At 42.7% G+C, this 18081-nt stretch overlaps 1 long non-coding RNA gene across 1 annotated transcript; it reads left to right on the top strand.

Moving 5' to 3' along the window:
* The first annotated feature begins 7316 nt into the window (after positions 1–7316).
* On the top strand, positions 7317–17949 carry LOC116502848. Its single transcript, XR_004254610.1, has 2 exons — positions 7317–7422; positions 16300–17949. It is a non-coding gene; the product is annotated as an uncharacterized LOC116502848 (long non-coding RNA).
* Positions 17950–18081: the final 132 nt, after the last annotated feature.

Below are 18081 nucleotides of genomic sequence, written 5' to 3'. Positions count from 1 at the left end.
GACCCTGTGAGATCTAACGGGTCTTTGGGAGGTAATTGGCAGCAGGCGGTCTCTCAAGTACCCAGGTCAGTTTGTGAACTGGTTGTTAGAAGAAATCTCATTTTGTTTTTTTCCACTTTACAGGGATAATCCTGTAAGGAAGGCAGGAAGGAAACATTCTGGTGTTGTTTCTAGCCTAATCTTTATTGCCCTGCTTACAGAAACTGCCTCTCCGGTTAACCCTTATTACATTGTAACAGCTAAGGCGAAGCGCTCTTCAACTTGAGTGATGTTGAGTTGGCCATGCCCACCCAGTCACATGACCACCGAGTCACGCCTACCCAGCTGGTCATTAGAGCTGAGAACCGGTTGTTAAATTATTTTAATCCCTCCACTGGTAGAAACCCAAATTCTTAAAACAAAAGGGACAGCAATAAAAGAACCTGAAGTAGCCTGTAATTGTGACAAGTACATGAGGCAACACATGTGTTTTATTTAGCAAGGAATAATGTGTCCTTTAATGTCTTTGGTAAAGTATGTTAGTGGATGGCACATCTAACAAAAAATTGAACTGCCTCCTGACAATATATAGAGATACAACCAACTAATTTGATAAGGTAAATAATTTGCTACTTTGGTTGCAAGAAATGCTATACAGTTAATATCCTATGTGCCATTTTCAGTTAAATAAGCTATATTATAAGTCATGTAAAACTTCATACATGGAGGCCCAATATAATGTAATATCTGTATCTCTCTCTGCTCTGAGAGTTTAAGGAAAGACGGACCATAAAAGGCCATTTTTGATAGATACAAGAAGTTCCAGATCTTTATGCCTATCCACACATCTTAAATCGAGGTAAATTCAGGTGCAGGAGCCCTTTCCCAAGACATACCTGGGAAAGGATGATGTCTGTACAGTCTTTCAAATATTCACCTCCCAATAACTGAAAATTTAAAGGTAGCTTTGAACTGAATCTAGACATTTTGAGAGCTAATTAAAGAGGTAAGATACTGGTAATCACAAAATGGAAATCCACGATCATAGAAGACTCAACATTCACATTTATGTTAAGTATTTACTAAAGCTTAATTGCCATTCTAATCAATACTGTCTCTAAATTGCTCACTGCATTCTGGACCAACTAAAGTAGTCAGGCATTTTTCAGAAGCAAAGCGTAATATAATAGTCATACCTTGATATAACTAAGATGTATAACTTTGGCAAGGCCATTGTCTCAAAACCTCTGTTAAACTTAAGTAAAAATTGCTACCTATTTCAGTTCAGGAACAACGCCAATCTTAGGAGTATTTCTAAATTGCAGATCTCCTTAAACAGAATGGAAACTCCCTCCAGAATAGGCTGAATCTCTCATTTTGGATAGCCATTTATCTAACCAACGGAATCCTGGATTAGGTCATATCAAAACTCTTACTGATTCCAGAAAGTGGCTGAGATTATCCCAGTAGTACAGCCTAGCAAGATCCAAATAATGGTTCTTTTAAAAAAAATGATAAATCCAAATAAAAAAATACAAGTTAATTTTTTTATTACATTTGAATTTAAAAAAGAACTTTGCCAATAACTAATATTCCTCTTAATCCATGTATTCTTGTGAAAGAATATGGATAAGTGATGTAACTTGTCCTTCTATCCTCCTTCTTCCCCCAAACACAAAACTTTTATCATATCCTAGAAAAACAGAAGACTTTTAGTGAGTTCATTTTATTTGAAAGCCACTCTTTGGAATGTGTGTTCATGTAGGGTGGCTTTTTAATTTCACACCGTAACATACAAGAATTTTAAGGATTATTTTTTCTGTCCTTTTTTCTACATTGCCAGTTTGTCTCAAATTAGTGTGGTAGGAGAAAGGAAAAACTATAATTTTGAAAAACTTCAAAAGCATTACTGAGGATCAGTCAAATGAAGGACTTCTTTACGTGTCTTAAATTATTAGATTCTAGTCTAGACACAAGAAATCAGTTAGAATGGTAGTGTCTGCTTTTATCTAATTCCAATAAGAATCTTCTCCACTCTAACCCCTTAAAGTAAAGGTTCCCCTCTCACATATGTGCTAGTCATTCCCGACTCTAGAGGGTGGTGCTCATCTCCGTTTCAAAGCCGAAGAGCCAGCCTGTCCAAAGATTTCTCCATGGTCATGTGGCTAGCATGACTAAATGCCAAAGGCTCACAGAACACTGTTACTTTCTCACCAAAGTGGTCCCTATTTTTCTACTGCATTTTTACATGCTTCCGAACTGCTAGGTTGGCAGAAGCTGGGACAAGTAACAGGAGCTCATTCCGTTATGCAGCGCTAGGGATTCGAACCGCCGAACTGCTGACCTTTCTGATCAACAAGCTCAGCATCTTAGCCACTGAGCCACTGCATCCCTTTATAATGCCTTAGAGATATCAAAACAACTCCTGAAATACTCAAAGTATGATCCCTTCTCCAAAGAGAAACATGTTTGAGGCAACTATTGTAGATATTCTACAGGTAGTCCTCACTTTACAACCATGACAGATCAGAACTTTCATCACTAAGTGATATGGTCGTTCAGTGAGTTGCAACCAATTTTTGTTGTTTAAAAAAAATCACATGACTCTTGAGCAAATATGGCTTCCTGCTTTGACTTTGGTTGTTGAAAGCCACTTGGGAAAGTCATAACGGGTGATCACGTGACCCCAGGATGCCTCAATTGTTGTGAATCACCAAGCACCTGAATTCTGATCACAGGGGCACTGCAATAGTCATAAGTATGAGGAGCAGTCTTAAGGCACTTTTTTCAGCATCACCATAGTTTCAAATAGTTGTTAAACAAATAATTGTAGGTTGAGGACTACTGTACCATGAGCATGATGTCACTTTTTAAAGGCTACCCATCAGGGTCAGCCTAGTCAATGGTCTGAGATAATGAAACTTTTCTTGTTTGGTGGTCTTGATCTTTCAGTGGATACACACACATATACGTACACACACATACACACACACCAGGATAGTCTTTCTCTTGGCATTATTCTCCACTTCTCTTATTGATTAAATCAGGAAAACAGCAGCAGAGCGAAGTCTGACATTGACTCCTCTTGGGGAATGCAGTGCAAGTTTCTGTCTGTAAATGATTAACAGATTTACTGAGAGGTCAGCCAAAACATTCTGTAGGACAGTGTTTCCCAAACCTTTTCTTTCATTACTCCACACCGCTTATCAGAAAATCTGTTTTCCCGCTTATCAGAAAGTCCTTATTTAAATGTCCCTGTTGTGATTGGGTAACAGGTTTGTGGGTCCAAAGGGGGAAAAAAACACATTTAGCCAATTTTGCATAATTTACCCAGGTTTAGGAAACAATGTTCTAGAGTCTTTAATTTTTGCCACAGTAAGTGACCCAGAGCTTCAGTGTCACCTATGCAGATGCAAATTTAAATATTGATGACAGAACTCTCGGCAGCTAAGAACCTGGGGGAAGATGGCACATGAAGAGCTAAAAAACAAAAATGATCAAGGGAAGGCTTGTACTCCTCTAAAAAGAAAAGATTTGAACTATTTATTGTAGAAAACAATGCCAATAATATATGACGTGAATGTGATATATGAAATCATGCACCATGCAAAAAGGGAAATATTCCCCCCCACACACTCTCTCACATCTAAAATATTAGAGACTAGGATCATATGCAATAAAGCTGGATAGTGACATTTTCAAAACAAAAATAAACACTTCTCTACTGTCTAGTGCAGTGATGGGAAATCTTTTGGGCTCAGTGTATCAAAAATTCAGAAAATGCCTAACTTGCGTCTGCTGGCATGTGTCTCCCCCCCCCCCCTTCAACACACAAGGGAAACAATTCTTTACACATTTATTTATTTTTTAAAAAAATATGAATTGAGGCATCTCCAGGTCATACAAGACCTTCATTCTTGTAGCAACTTTGGAGAATGATCTTCTGTGGCATATCCTGTTTTCACATTACTTTTAGAGGCTCCAGACACATCCTATTGCATGGGCCTCTAAGTCTTTTAAAATCTCACAAAAGGACATCCCACTTTAGCACAATGCTTGGAAGCTCCAGAGGCTACACAAGAGCATAGCTCTCTTGTGTGACTTCCAGAGGGCATGCAAGAATATACCACATTCTTACACAGCCTACATAACCTCCAAAAACTGTGTGAGAATAGGGTGTGCTTTAAATAGTAGTTGACCAGTTTTGGTGTGTCACCCAAAACATGAATGTCATTTTTGATATGTGGTCAGAGGTTTGCCATCATTGGTCTAGTTGTAGTTAATTTAGTTGTAGTTTATTCAATTTGTATGCCGCCCTATTCCCGAGAGACTCAGGGCAGCTAACAACCAAGAGGGAAGGGGATACAAATAAGAAAATAAAAGACAAACAAATTAAAATACAACAACAGTCACAGCTTCAAATGGGGCTGGAAATTCATCAGCCCCACGCCTGCCGGAACAACCAGGTCTTCATGGCTTTGCGGAAAGCCTGGAGGGTGGTGAGGGTCTGGATCTCCACGGGGAGATCGTTCCAGATGGCCGGAGCAGCCACAGAGAAGGCCCTCCCCCGAGGGGTTGCCAGTCGCCACTGGCTGGCAGATGGAATTCGGAGGAGGCCTAATCTGTGGGATCTGATAGGTCTTAGGGAGGTAATTGGCAGGAAGCGGTCTCTCAAGTACCCAGGTCCAATACCATGCAGGGCTTTAAAAGTAACGACTAGCACCTTGAAGCGTGTCCAGAGCCCAATGGGCAACCAGTGCAGCTCGCGGAGGATAGGTGTCACGTGGGTGTACCAAGGTGCACCCACAATCGCTCGCGCGGCTGCATTCTGGACAAGCTGAAGTCTCCGAATACTCTTCAAGGGCAGCCCCATGTAGAGCGCGTTACAGTAGTCCAGTCTTGAGGTCACAAGGGCGTGACTGATGATTCGGAAGGCCTCCCAGTCCAGGTAGGGTCGCAATTGGTGCACCAGGCGAACCTTGGCAAATGCCCCCCTGGTCACAGCCGACAGATGATGTTCTAAAGTCAGCTGCGGGTCCAGGAGGACTCCCAAATTGCGAACCCTTTCTGAGGGGCATATAATTTCACCCCCCAGCCTGAGAGATGGAGTACATAGCCAATCTTTGGGAGGGAGCATCAATAGCCACTCGGTCTTGTTGGGATTGAGTGCAAGCTTGTTCATTCCCATCCAGACCCTGACAGCCTCCAGGCACTGACACATCACTTCAACCGCTTCACTGAGTTGGCACGGGGCGGACAGATACAGCTGTGTATCATCCGCATATTGATGGTATTTTATCCCATGCCGATGTATGATCTCACCCAGTGGCTTCATGTAGATGTTAAATAGGAGGGGGGACAGGACCGAACCCTGCGGCACACCATAGTTGAGGGGCCTAGGGGTCGATCTCTGCCCTCCGACCTACACTGACTGCGACCTGTCCGAGAGGTAGGAGGAGAACCACCGAAGAACGGTGCCTCCCACTCCCACCTCCCACAACTGCCGCAGAAGGATACCATGGTCGATGGTATCGAAGGCCGCTGAGAGGTCAAGGAGCACTAGGATAGAGGTATGGCCCCTATCCCTGGCTCTCCAGAGATCATCGATCAGTGCGACCAAAGCAGTTTCCGTGCTGTAGCCAGGCCTGAATCCAGACTGAAAGGAATCCAGATAATCGGTTTCATCCAAGGACCGCCGGAGTTGAAAGGCCACCACTTTCTCAACAACCTTCCCTACAAAGGGGAGGTTGGAAACTGGACGGTAGTTACTCAAAATGGCTGGATCCAAAGATGGCTTCTTCAGGAGGGGTCTCACCACCGCAGCCTTTAGAAGGAGTGGGAAGGATCCCTCCCAGAAAGAGGTGTTAACTATCGTCCGGATCCAGCCACGTGTCACCTCCCTGCTGTTCGCGACCAGCCAGGAGGGGCACGGGTCCAGTATACAAGTGGAGGCACTCACCGCTCCCATGGCCTTGTCCACTTCCTCAGGCGTGACAAGTTCCTCCTCCCTACAGTGGGGGATTGGTTTCCGAAAGTCAAGCCTCAGTAGGAAGTGATCAGACCATGACAAGGGCGAGATCTCAATACCCCTCAAATCTAGATCACATCTCCACTGTTCCGAGAGGAATACGAGGTCAAGTGTGTGACCCGCTGAGAGAGTTGGGCCCCAAATTACTTGGGTCAAGTCCATGGCTGTCATGGAAGCCATGAACTCCTGCACCCCGTCAGAGTGATCACCGAGGGAGGGCAGGTTGAAATCCCCCAGTATCATAAGTCTGGGGAACTCAACCGCCAGCTCGGCTATGGACTCGAGGAGCGAGGGGAGGGCTGTTGCAACGCTGTTGGGAGGAAGGTACGTTAGCAACAAACCCACTTGACCCCCGAGGTCCAACTTCACCAGCAAGGACTCACACCTGACAAACTCCGGAGCAGGGATCCTACAAGGAACTAAAGACCTTCGGATGATGATAGCCACTCCCCCACCCCTTTTCTGGGGTCGCGGCTGATGAAGCACCTGAAAACCCTCTGAGCACATTTCAGTGAGGGGGACTCCTCCCTCAGGGCCCAGCCAGGTTTCAGTAATACATGCCAGGTCTGCCCCCTCGTCTAATATTAGGTCCCGGACGAGGGGAGCCTGGGGAACCACAGACCTGGCATTTAGCAACAGCAGCCTGAGACCAGGGCCCTGACAACTCTCGCCATCTGGCCTTGGAGTGGAACTAGTAGGGCCGGAAGGAGAGATCGCTGTGACGTAGCGAACCCTCCTTTCCTGGTAATGGCTAGCCCTAAAGTTCCCACCGTACCTGCCCCTCCCCGTCAAGACCGTAATGTTCCGGCCCACTCCCGTGTCTGTAGTCCCCATTCCCCCCATAGCTGCCGCATTCTTTGGCAGGCCATTTAACTCAAGCATCCTAAGACTGGGATTGGGCCTGGGCCCCCTGACACTTCTGCAGTAGCACTCAGTGCAGGAGGCACCAGGTTGTAGTCCCAGCCCTCTCAAACATACGCATCCATTCACCCAAGCAGTCCCCACGTAACAGTTAAAAACACAAAATACAGCAATAATAGGTTAATAAAAGTGGGCACATTCATTCAATCACACCCATACCACATGCACTCCCCATACCATTTAAAAAATTGCGCAAAAGTGCAAAATTCAAGTTCGTGCAAAATCGTCCTAATGTGGAAGAGGAAAGCTAATGTTCCAGTCTTCTCCAACAGGGAGAGCAGGTCCAAAAGTCTGGAACAGTTGGAGGGTTAATGTCAGTTGGAGGGAGGTAAAAAGCAAACTCCCTGCCCACGTCCTCTTTGTCCCTTGCCCTCTCTTTCTGCCAAGATAGAAACGCAGGATAGCAAGCAGGAGCACAAACGGGGATCTCAGGGAGGCCGGAGATAGATTCAAAAGTCTCGGCTTAATCCACAATGATGGTCCGGAGGACGAAGGTAGGGGCAGGGATGGTCGGGAGGCACAAAAGCCGTAGATGGCAACAGTTATAGCAGCGAGGCCGATCATGGTCATTAGACGGCCGGGATGACAGTGGTCGGAGCACAGCTCCCCTGGCAGCCAGAGTGAAACCAAAAAGGACTGCGTCCACAATGGGGGGGGGAGAACATCTGAGCCACAGCGTTCTCAGGCAGCGTCAGCGAGCCAGCGGACCATCGGGCTAGCAGCCCCAACCCTAAACCCTAACACTAACACTAACCCTAACCTGCCCTAGCCCTGACCCTAACCCTAACCCTGGCACTAGCCCTAATCCTAATCCTTATCCAATCCTAACCCTAACCCTAACCCTAAAATAGCCCTGACCCTAGCCCTAACCCTAATCCTAGCCCAGCAACAGCAACGGTTCTAACGCACCGGTGAATCATATAATTTGTAAGATGCAGTGGTGATCACCAGTTTGGAGTGTTTTAAAGAGGGGCTCATGAAGGATAAAAGATTAACCACCAGTAATCATGATAAAAAATACAATAGTTATGTCTAAGGTGGTGTGCCTGTCAGTACCAAATCCTGAAGATCAAATAGAGAATATTGCAAAGATGTTCTGCTTTTAAATTTACCAGAAGCCAGTATGGGAATACAATAATTGACAAAATGAATCAAAAATTGATCCCCCAGAGCTCTTGCTATGTTTTTCTATTCCCTCTCTTCCTAAGATCTGATTATCTTCTAAGATCAATCAGGACAGCCAGGGTTAATAAGGAGCTTATTTCAATGTGGAATTTTTCAAATGTGCATAAAGATTATTCCAGTTTCCCCCTCGAATCCTCTATTGTAAGCTTCACAAATTCCTCCTCAATACGGAAATGAGAGCAGACTGAGTTTTTGATGCACTTTTCTTTTTTTCCCTTCCAGTGGAGGGAAAGAGGGTACATGACATCACATTTCTACTGGTACAGATACAGATTTTAAAAGATATAGAGAATATAGCAAGGAGGAGGAAACAGTAAAGATGGTAGAATAGGGGTGGATAGACAACAAATGTTAGCACTGTTCTTAAAACAGTGGAATGCAGGTTCCTTCTCTGCCTTATTTTTCCCAAATGTAGCCAGCTTTGCCCTGCAATTGTCCTTCCTGTCATCCTGTGCCAATCTCATTCCCATTGTCTTAGATATGGCACTGTTCCAGATTCATTTATTGCATTTGTATCCTGCTTTGTCTCGGAGAGCTCAAACAGGCAGGGGAAGGTTTTCCCTAATCTTACTCCTACAACAGCAGCTGTGAGATAGGTTGAGCTGAGAGAGAGTGATCAACCTGGATCTCCCCATCCAAGCTCTCATTTACTTCTCCTCCCAAATCTCCAGAAGTTTGCTTCATAGCTACAATCCCATCTACTCCATGCTATGCTGTGTTCTATAGATGTGCCCCCAGGACATTTGGAGGGCATTGGTTTAGGAAAGATTATTCTAAGTAAACATGCTTAGGGGGATACTAGAAAGGCAATATTTTTTTAGTTCTGTATAAGGTTACAAATAAACCATTAAGTTCCCAAGCAGCCACCCTGTTGTATTAGTTAAAACCCTTGAACCTCACAGAAACAAACTTAATCCAAGACACACAGTTTTTCATGATCTCCACCAATCTGATACAGGTTGTAATTTTATTTCCCAACAGTCCACTTTTCCATGATTTTAATTCTAAATTATTCTGAAATAGTACCCAAATGCATGTTGCCTACAGATTGTTATTAACTGCTTAGGAATTTAATAGTTTATTTGTAACCTTTTACAGAAATAAGAAAAATTGTCATTGAATCAGACTGACGGTTGATTGCAAAACCTTACCACCTGTATATTAATTATTTTAAAACTTTATTAAACAAACATTCCTAAGGCAATTCAACTCAAATAAAATTTTATGTACTTTCTCTCTCTGCTCCAATCAATTTCATCTGCCCACAAAAAATTCTCTGGAAGATTAGAGGGCTTTGAGAACAATGTGGGACAGATTATCGGTCAGCTGCACAGAGAACGGAATCACCCCACTCTTCATTAAGATCACAGTTTATTTGTGCAGGCAAAACAAAGAGTGGCTTCTTCATGCACTCAAGATCATTATGAACAATTTAAGCATATTGAAAACAATACCACCTGTAGTGGAGCCCCCTTGTAGATTTTACCTTATACGAGTTCAAACGTGACTTTGTTTATCTTGAGATGAGCTATGAAACCTGCCAGCTATTTGCAGAGGCAAGTAGCACATGCCAATGTATTTCTCTTGAATTATGATGTTGTTGATTTGTCCTAATTAAACATTCAGATTCAAGATTAGGAATGATAAGGAAGTGGGGCAAATGTTTTCTCTCTCTAATTACTAGTACAATCCCAGCCCTTCTGTCTTCCAGGGTCAGGGTATGTTTGCTCTATCAGGTTATCTCCATGTAAATAGTTTTATTATCACTGAAATGATCCTGCCATTGTCTAATCCACACGACCCCAGCGGTTATTATTTCTGTGATGAGTTGAGCGGATGATCCAGCTGTAATAATTTCTGCCTTGGATTCATCCTGACTGGAAAACAATAGCAGGAAAAAGAATCTCAGTGCAATGTCATGCAATGCATAGCACACATTTTACTTAATCAGAAGCAAGTTTTGTCCATTGAAGGCTATATGTGAAAGATTCTCATGTTAGTTCTTGTTTCCTGAACTAAGAGAATTGGTTAGCAATTTCAACTGTTTGAAATTTAAGAGTCACACTAATCCCCCAAGCTATATAATCAAGTCTTCCACTAAAGACAATTGTGTACAAACTCTGGCCTGTTTCTCCTACACAGAATCCAGAGAAACATTGCTGACAGTTATCGGAGAAAGAGTATGTGAAGGAGGCTCTAGCTTTTTATGTGAAATTGTTGATATTAACGTGGGGCAAAGTAGACATCTGGGTTTATTGCAGTATCTTTATCATGACTCATGAAATCCCACTGCAAGATAGGAGGAGTCACACTTACTTTGTCTTAATAAGCATTGACTTTTCCTCAGCAGCAGATCAGAAAATTACTTAAATGGGCAGCATAGAAATCCTGCATATTGATAAATAATTATGGGGACATACAGGTGAAACTGTATGAAAAATTAGAATATCGAGCAAAAGTTCATTTATTTCAGTAATGCAACTTAAAAGATGAAACTAATATAAGAGATAAGACTCATTACATGCAAAGCAAGATAGTTCAAGCCGTGATTTGTCATAATTGTGATGATTATGGCGTACAGCTCATGAAAACCCCAAATCCACTATCTCAGAAAATTAGAATATTATATGAGATCAATAAAACAAGGATTGTACATAGAACAATATCGGACCTCTGAAAAGTATAAGCATGCATATGTACTCAGTACTTGGTTTGGGCCTCTTTTGCAGCAATTACTGCCTCAATGTGGCATGGCATGGAAGCTATCAGCCTGTAGCACTGCTGAGATGTTATGGAAGGCCAGGATGGTTCAATAGCAGCCTTCAGCTCTCCTGCATTGTTCGGTCTCATGTCTCTCATCTTTCTCTTGGCAATGCCCCATAGATTCTCTATGGGGTTCAGGTTAGGTGAGTTTGCTGGCCAATCAAGCACAGTAATCCCACAGTCATTGAACCAGGTTTTGGTGCTTTTGGCAATGTGGGCAGCTGGAAAATGAAGTCAGCATCCCCATAAAGCTCGTCTGCGGAAGGAAGCATGAAATGCTCCAAAATCTCCTGGTAGACGGCTGCGTTGACCCTGGTCTTAATGAAGCACAGTGGTCCAAAGTCTTGTTGCTCAGTGGTCCACAGTCCTCTTTTCTGATGAGAGCAACTTTTGCCAAAGGCACCAAAACCTGGTTCAATGACCGTGGGATTACTGTGCTTGATTGGCCTCTCCATTCTTCCTCCATACTCTGGGTCCTTGGTTTCCAAATGAGATGTAAAAGTTGCTCTCATCAGAAAAGAGGATTTTGGACCACTGAGCAACAGGACTTTGGACCACTGTGCTTCATTAAGACTGGGGTCAATGCAGCCATCTACCAGGTGGTCCTCAAAGGCTGTTAGGTGGAATCATACGATATAGAGCATAGTCAAGAATAATAGGAGGTATATCAGTTTCTCTAGGGCTGTTGGAAAGAATATAGCAGAACACACATGTGTGCTTAATATGAGTGGATACAAAGTGTAATAAATCAATAGTCATCCACCAAACCCTCTTTCCACCCAACCCAACTCTCAGTCAGGTTTCAGGAGACAAAGGCCTGGAGGTCTACCCACCACCAGCACCAAGAGGCAGATTATCTGATCTCTTCTCAGTCAGGTTTCAGATGGGAATACAGTAGTGAAGCAACATTAGAACTGTGAATGGTTTGGGATGGGAATGTGTGTTGTGCATCCATCCACCCACTCTTTGATCTATCAGTGGCTTTCAATAGCATTTACCATGTTGGAGTTGCAAGTGAGGGAATGAAAAGGACTCCTTTCCTTCATGGCTGATTCCAATCTGTATTATGGGACAGAGGTCTTTGTTTGAAGAGGTTTTTCCCCACTCTGTCTTAACACCTGCATGAAAATGCTGGACAATTCAGCAACATGGAGTACGCATGCACAGAAGCAAAAAACAAGATGGCGGTTCCTATGGCACTGCCAATAGAACCGGTTCAGGGGCGTGACAGGCTAAACTACTACCTACTCGGCCGAACCAGTCTAAACCAGTAGGAACCCACCTCTGATTAGTATGCTGAAGATATTCACCCATACATCTCCACCCAGGAGATGCTGGAGGCTATGAAGGAGGGATGCGGATGAACCAGCTCTCATTCGATCTTGGCAAGATGGTGTGGCTTTAGATTTTTGGCTTTCCTGGATGCGGTCTTTGACTTTTGATGGGATAGCACTCCCCTGTACACAATTTAGGGGTACAACTTCTGCTCCTGAGATAGGTGTAGCCATGGCTAGGGGAATATTTAGACAAATTCATCTGGTGTGCCTATTGTGCCTAATGTTGAATGGAAGGCCTTACAGTCATATCTCCTCCTACATCTTCCTCCTGGTTTACTACAATGCATTCCACACATGGACCATCCAGAAGTTACAGCTAGTCTAGAGTGCAAAAGCCTGCACAAGTCTGGCTGTCCTGTGGTTTGCCCACATTATACTGGCCCTCTGCTGCTTAGGCTTTAAAGGTGATAACTAGCACCTTGAATTGGACCTGGAAAGAACCTGGGACCCAGTGCTGCTGTACGAGCTGCACTGGGTCCCAGGTTCTTTCCAGGTCCAATTCAAGGTGCTAGTTATCACCTTTAAAGCCTAAACAGCAGAGGGCCAGGTTATTTGAGGATCTGCCTCCCTCTGAGGTTATCTGCCCACCCGATAGTAAAAGTGTGATAGTGTGAGAATGTTCCAGGACTCTTCTCTTAAATGTTGTAATCTGGTAGAACCTTGGAGGTATGTTTTCTCAATTAATGTTGTGTAGTATGGCTGGTTTTTTTCTTTTCTTTTTTTTTTAACTGATCTTGCAGTGAGCCATACAGGAGTATTCTGTACAACATGAATCACCATGTAAGCATTTTAAAGAATAGGTTTCCCCATTGTACCTCTGGTATTGATGTACAAGTCGCATAGTCCACAAAAGCATGGTTATGGCACTGAAAGATTACATGTGAATTGTTCCTTACCGTCTTCTCCCAACTCTGATCAATTTTAGCTGTTTCTGCAGGGTATTAGAGACATTTGACAGGAATAGCCCAAACAGCTGTCATAGCCAGCTGTTTGATCTCCCGCTCCACCCTTCCCAAGCTGGCACATCCCCAGTTATAAGATTTCTTCCCTAATTAAAATATACTACATCTGTACCTATAAATTAGAATACTAGAAAATATGCTTGTTGAAAAGTAAATTTAAAGGGGGGTGGTGATATGTTTGTTTTGTTTTGTTTTTGGCTGGGAAGCAGGAATTTTTAAATTAGTAGTTGTATCTGCACATTTCCCATGCAGCCTTTCTCCTGTTCCTTTGTGCTCATTGAAACCCCTACTTAACTATTTAGACATTGGGGCTCTATCTAGTTAATTTCACTCTTGTTTCAGAAAGGAAGAAGGGACCTTAGCAAGGAGAAGGAAAGTAAGTCAGTCACAGTAACAAAGACTTGTACAAATCCATACTGTCTATAACTAAGAGAGCTTAAAATGCCTGGAATAAATTATGACACCAAAAAAGGTTTGTAGGGAGAACAGTAAGGCTTTTTAGGATGGCATCCTTGGTTTGCTATTAGTGCCCAATCCGTGTAAATGTCAGCTCCCATGCAAACAGGACTATCTCCAAAGTCACTGGAGTGTGATAATAACCACTCTTTCAAATCCTGCAACTAACTGGTATCTTCTTCCTTATCACAGTTGTTTACTTAGACATTTCCGTCCTATTTGGAAATCATCTCTATCTGGAATAATTGTAGTTCTCTCAGGGTCAACATGAGGTGGGAAGTAGAAAGCAGTTTTCAGCCATTGGAAGATTTTACACCTCATGCTAAGTCATAAAAATTTAATATCTAACTTTTGAGATAGAAGGAAACTTCTAGTTCTGATGACTTCTTCCCTGTTTATTGCAATGTCAAATAAAGTTAGAAATAATTAATTAGTTCCTAATTAACAGTTTTTCTCCCATTCCCATATTATACAGAAGTTGTGAACAAAGCCTGCCCTTTGCATACATGGCTTGCCTCCAAACTGCACATAGGCCCATGAGCGTTCTCTGCAGGAGAACCCAACAGGAATTTCCCCTTTGGAAAGTAAAGCAGACTTATTGGACTCTAAATATTCAGAGTGTTACAGACTGTGCACAGGTTAAAAGAAAGAAAGGAACCTACAAGCCACAAAGTATCACTTCTGAGACCATCTCCCATGTCTTTTATTACTTTCTTCTTTGCTATTACTCAGGGATGGGCTTCAAAAATTTTAGCAAGGCCTGAATGCTGGGTGAACGTGGCCATGGTGGGTGTGGCCTAATCAGCCTCCTGCACCATGGTGGTGGTGGTGTTTTCGCCCCTCCTAGGCTCTGGAGGTTTTTTTTGAGCCTCCGGGAGGGTGAAAACGGCCTCCCCAGGCTCTGGAGGCCCTCTAGAGTCTGGAAATGGGCCCGTTTCTGGCCTTCCCGACCTTCCTGCATCCAAAACGGACCGTATGGGGACTCCTGGGAGGGGAGGGGTGGGCGGGGCCAACCCGAAGTGGGATCTGGAGGTTCTCCAAACTGCACAGAAACTTAGCAAGAGGTTCTCCCGAACCCCTGCAAACCCCCAGGAACCAAGCCCTGGTAATATTGCAGCTAGATAGGCCCACATTGTAACCTAACCAGAACAGTTAAGTTTGGCTTGGATGCCATGCCAATGCACTGCATTGTGCCTGAACACATTAATCCTTCCAAACCCAGTAAAATAGATCATCACTTCTCTGGCAAAAGAGCTAAACAGAAAATTGGCTTACCATGATTACTTAGAGATTTGTTTCTAAAGTAAATTTGGAAATGGACAGTTTCACTTCCCTCACAAGTATTTTTTCCAGACTGATGTTTGATCATAATGTGGTGTAGAATGGAAGGATAATGTGTGTGCTAGGAAAATATTATATACTGTACCCTAAGTTCCTAATTTAGACAAAAATGCAGCCGGTGTAACAAACAGCTATATATTTCTGAACTTATAAACTGATAACCTGAAAGGGCATTTTGAATTGTAGCATTGCCTATAAGAAGATGGAAACCACACATTTAGCATTTTCATTGTGGCAACATTTTTCTCAGCCAGACTGAAAGTCTGCGCTGCCTGCCTGCTTGTGCAATTCACAAGAGCACTTTACATTGTGCAGGTGATTACTCTGTGATTTAACTGTTATAGGACTTTTGATTAATGGCTTGTTCTGCTAGTTGAAGCAGCTTGAGTGTCTAACTCATAATGCAAACAAACTAATGCTCAGGACTCTTCAATATAGAACTTGCTTGTCTCTCATGCAGAAATCGACTGGAAATGAAATCAGCTTTTAAAAAATGGTGTTCAGATTTCAGTCCCTACTTCGGGTTTGGCAATGATGCTGGCCAAATGTTAAAATGGCCTTTGGTTGGTGAATTTCCCTTTATCCCACTCGCTCATGTCTTTGAAGTCATGTGGTTTCCATTTGATGGACCATTTGTATGAGTCTCTGTCCATTCACTCCTCCTCATACTTGTTAGACCTATTAGGCAGACCAGACCAAAAAAACCAACTCCTTAAGTAGACTAAAACTACATTGTTATAATGACTGGCTGTAATAATACAATATCTCCAATAGGATTGTCCTATACTTCTCATCTTTCTAATAGTTCAGTCAATTAGAGAGATGTTTTCCTTAGCCATTTCTGAACGTTATCTCATCAAGAGTTGAGGTGGTGAAGTGGTTAGAGTGTAGTACTGCAGGCTACTTCAGCTGACTGCTAGCTGCAGTTTGGCAAGTTCAAATCTCACTAGCTCAAGGTTGACTCAGCCTTCCATCCTTCCAAGGTGGGTAAAATGAGGACCCAGATTGTTGGGGGCAATAGGCAGACTCTGTAAACTGCTTAGAGAGGGCCTGTAAAAGCTCTATGAAGCATTCGCTGGTTGGGGAATTCTGGGAGTTGAAGTCCGGACATCTTCAAGTTGCCAAGGTTGAGAAACACTGGTCTAAGTGCTATTGCTATTGCAGATTTTAAAAATGCTTCCTCCCATTTTGTCTGTGTAACAATTCCTGCACATCTTCATTAAAGTCATCTTACTCTCTACAATACTTGACAGCTTCCTCCTCGATATGTCTATCAGTTGGGAAATACAAAGAAGACAAAGAGTTAAATTATTCTTCTTGTCACTAGGGTTAGAAGAAGAAGAAAAAAACTACCACAGTTTCAGTGGTTATTCAAGCATCCCTGAGTTAAACCTCTGTGGGGGATTGCAACCAGTGATCAGACAGAATGCACAGTAAGTAACTGGAGGGATTTTCCTGAAAAAGAAAATGAAGAGCAGCAGGCAGTCTGCATAACGTCTCTCTTGCAGGCACAAGGGAAAAAGACTAATTTTCATATGGTTGAAGAAAATATGTGTAGAGGCTGCTGTCACAGTAGGTTGGGGCAGGTTAAGCATGACATCTTTATCCTGACCTTGAGACTAGTGAGCTGTTTTCACACGGGAGGAACTTAGGGCATGTGGCTAAGCCCTTCAACTAATCTCACCCAGCACACTGAACTCTAAACTAGCCACTTAAATGATATTCATAGTTTGGTATTAAATCAACCCAGGGATTTGGGCTAACTCCAAAAAATATAGTTAACCATGAATGTATTATATCCTGAAAAAATAGAGTTGAACACAATAGAAGATAATAGGAACAGAACCCAATAAAATTTGTAGCATGAGTGAGGTAATGGGGATTTGTCTATAGCAGGGGTGTCAAACTCACGGCATCTGTGGGCCAGATGCATTATACACTGGCCACAACCACCCCCATTTTAAGGAAGGGGAAAAGTCACGATACGTCACGTAGTGACGGTGACGTCACGGTGTCAAATACAGGTTTGACACCCCAGATCTATAGTAAATCACTTGATGGCACACAGTATTATTGAAAGATGTTATGAATTACACAAATAATGTTCTCATTTTTTGTGCGTGAGATAGAAGTGCTTTGTACGCCAGGTTCTTCCACAGAACTCTTCCTTCCTACCCCCTTTTTTTCCAGATTAGGATTTATGAACAGTTTTTTTTCTCTTCATCTTGCCTTTCGTTTTAATAGATTGAACAAACTGATCTGGAACCTAAGTGTTGGCCATTTACAGAACTGATACTATCATGTAAGGAACCACAAATATTTCTGACAAATCCACCAAGCTTTGCAGTTTAGAGTTTATTTTCTTTTCCATGGACAAATTGGATCATGTTCCTCAAGGGATGAGAAACACTTCTGATGCGTAGCAAAAAAGTAAATAGTGTTTACCCGTCTCTTTTTTGAAAGTGGTGGCAACATATGGCTTGTGTAATCACATAACCAATTTCAGCTGCCTTTTCTTGGGAGGGGGGAAATATGGTTTGCTGGCTGAAGTTATTGACATTAGCAAGCACATAAATAAAATTTAACAGAATAAATATGCCTACGGTATATATATGCTTGAAAAAAAATCATCGATGATTTGCAAGATAGGGTGGAGATTTCCACAAAACCTGGAAGACAGTTTTAGTTTCTACAATTTTCAAGTTAATCACTTTCTATTTCAGATTTCTTTGCATTTCCAGAACTTTGCCTTCAATAAAGCCATCTCACAACTTCTATGTTAAACTGCTTACCAAAAAACCCCTTTATTCCAACTTTTACCAGCATTTCTATAGTCTGTATATCAATGTAAAAAATACAAGGAAATGGCTGTCTGCTGAAACGACAGAATTATGGGATAACAAACAGATGTGCTTATTGCAATTGATTAAAGTGGGGGAGATGAGTGTGTGTGAAAAATCTTTGTCTGAAGTATTTATAGACAATGAGAAACCATCATTGCGATGCTGCTTTCCTTGTGGTCTAGCTGTGGAGACAGAGAATTATACAAACATGTTCATTCACATTTTAGCAGCTTAGCATATGAGGAGAAACTCCAGGAAAGGATGGA

The sequence above is a fragment of the Thamnophis elegans genome, chromosome 2, assembly GCF_009769535.1.
Source record: "Thamnophis elegans isolate rThaEle1 chromosome 2, rThaEle1.pri, whole genome shotgun sequence".
Classification (NCBI taxonomy): domain Eukaryota; kingdom Metazoa; phylum Chordata; class Lepidosauria; order Squamata; family Colubridae; genus Thamnophis; species Thamnophis elegans.
The sequence above is the reverse complement of the archived record's forward strand: the minus strand, read 5'-3'. Positions and strand labels throughout refer to the sequence as shown.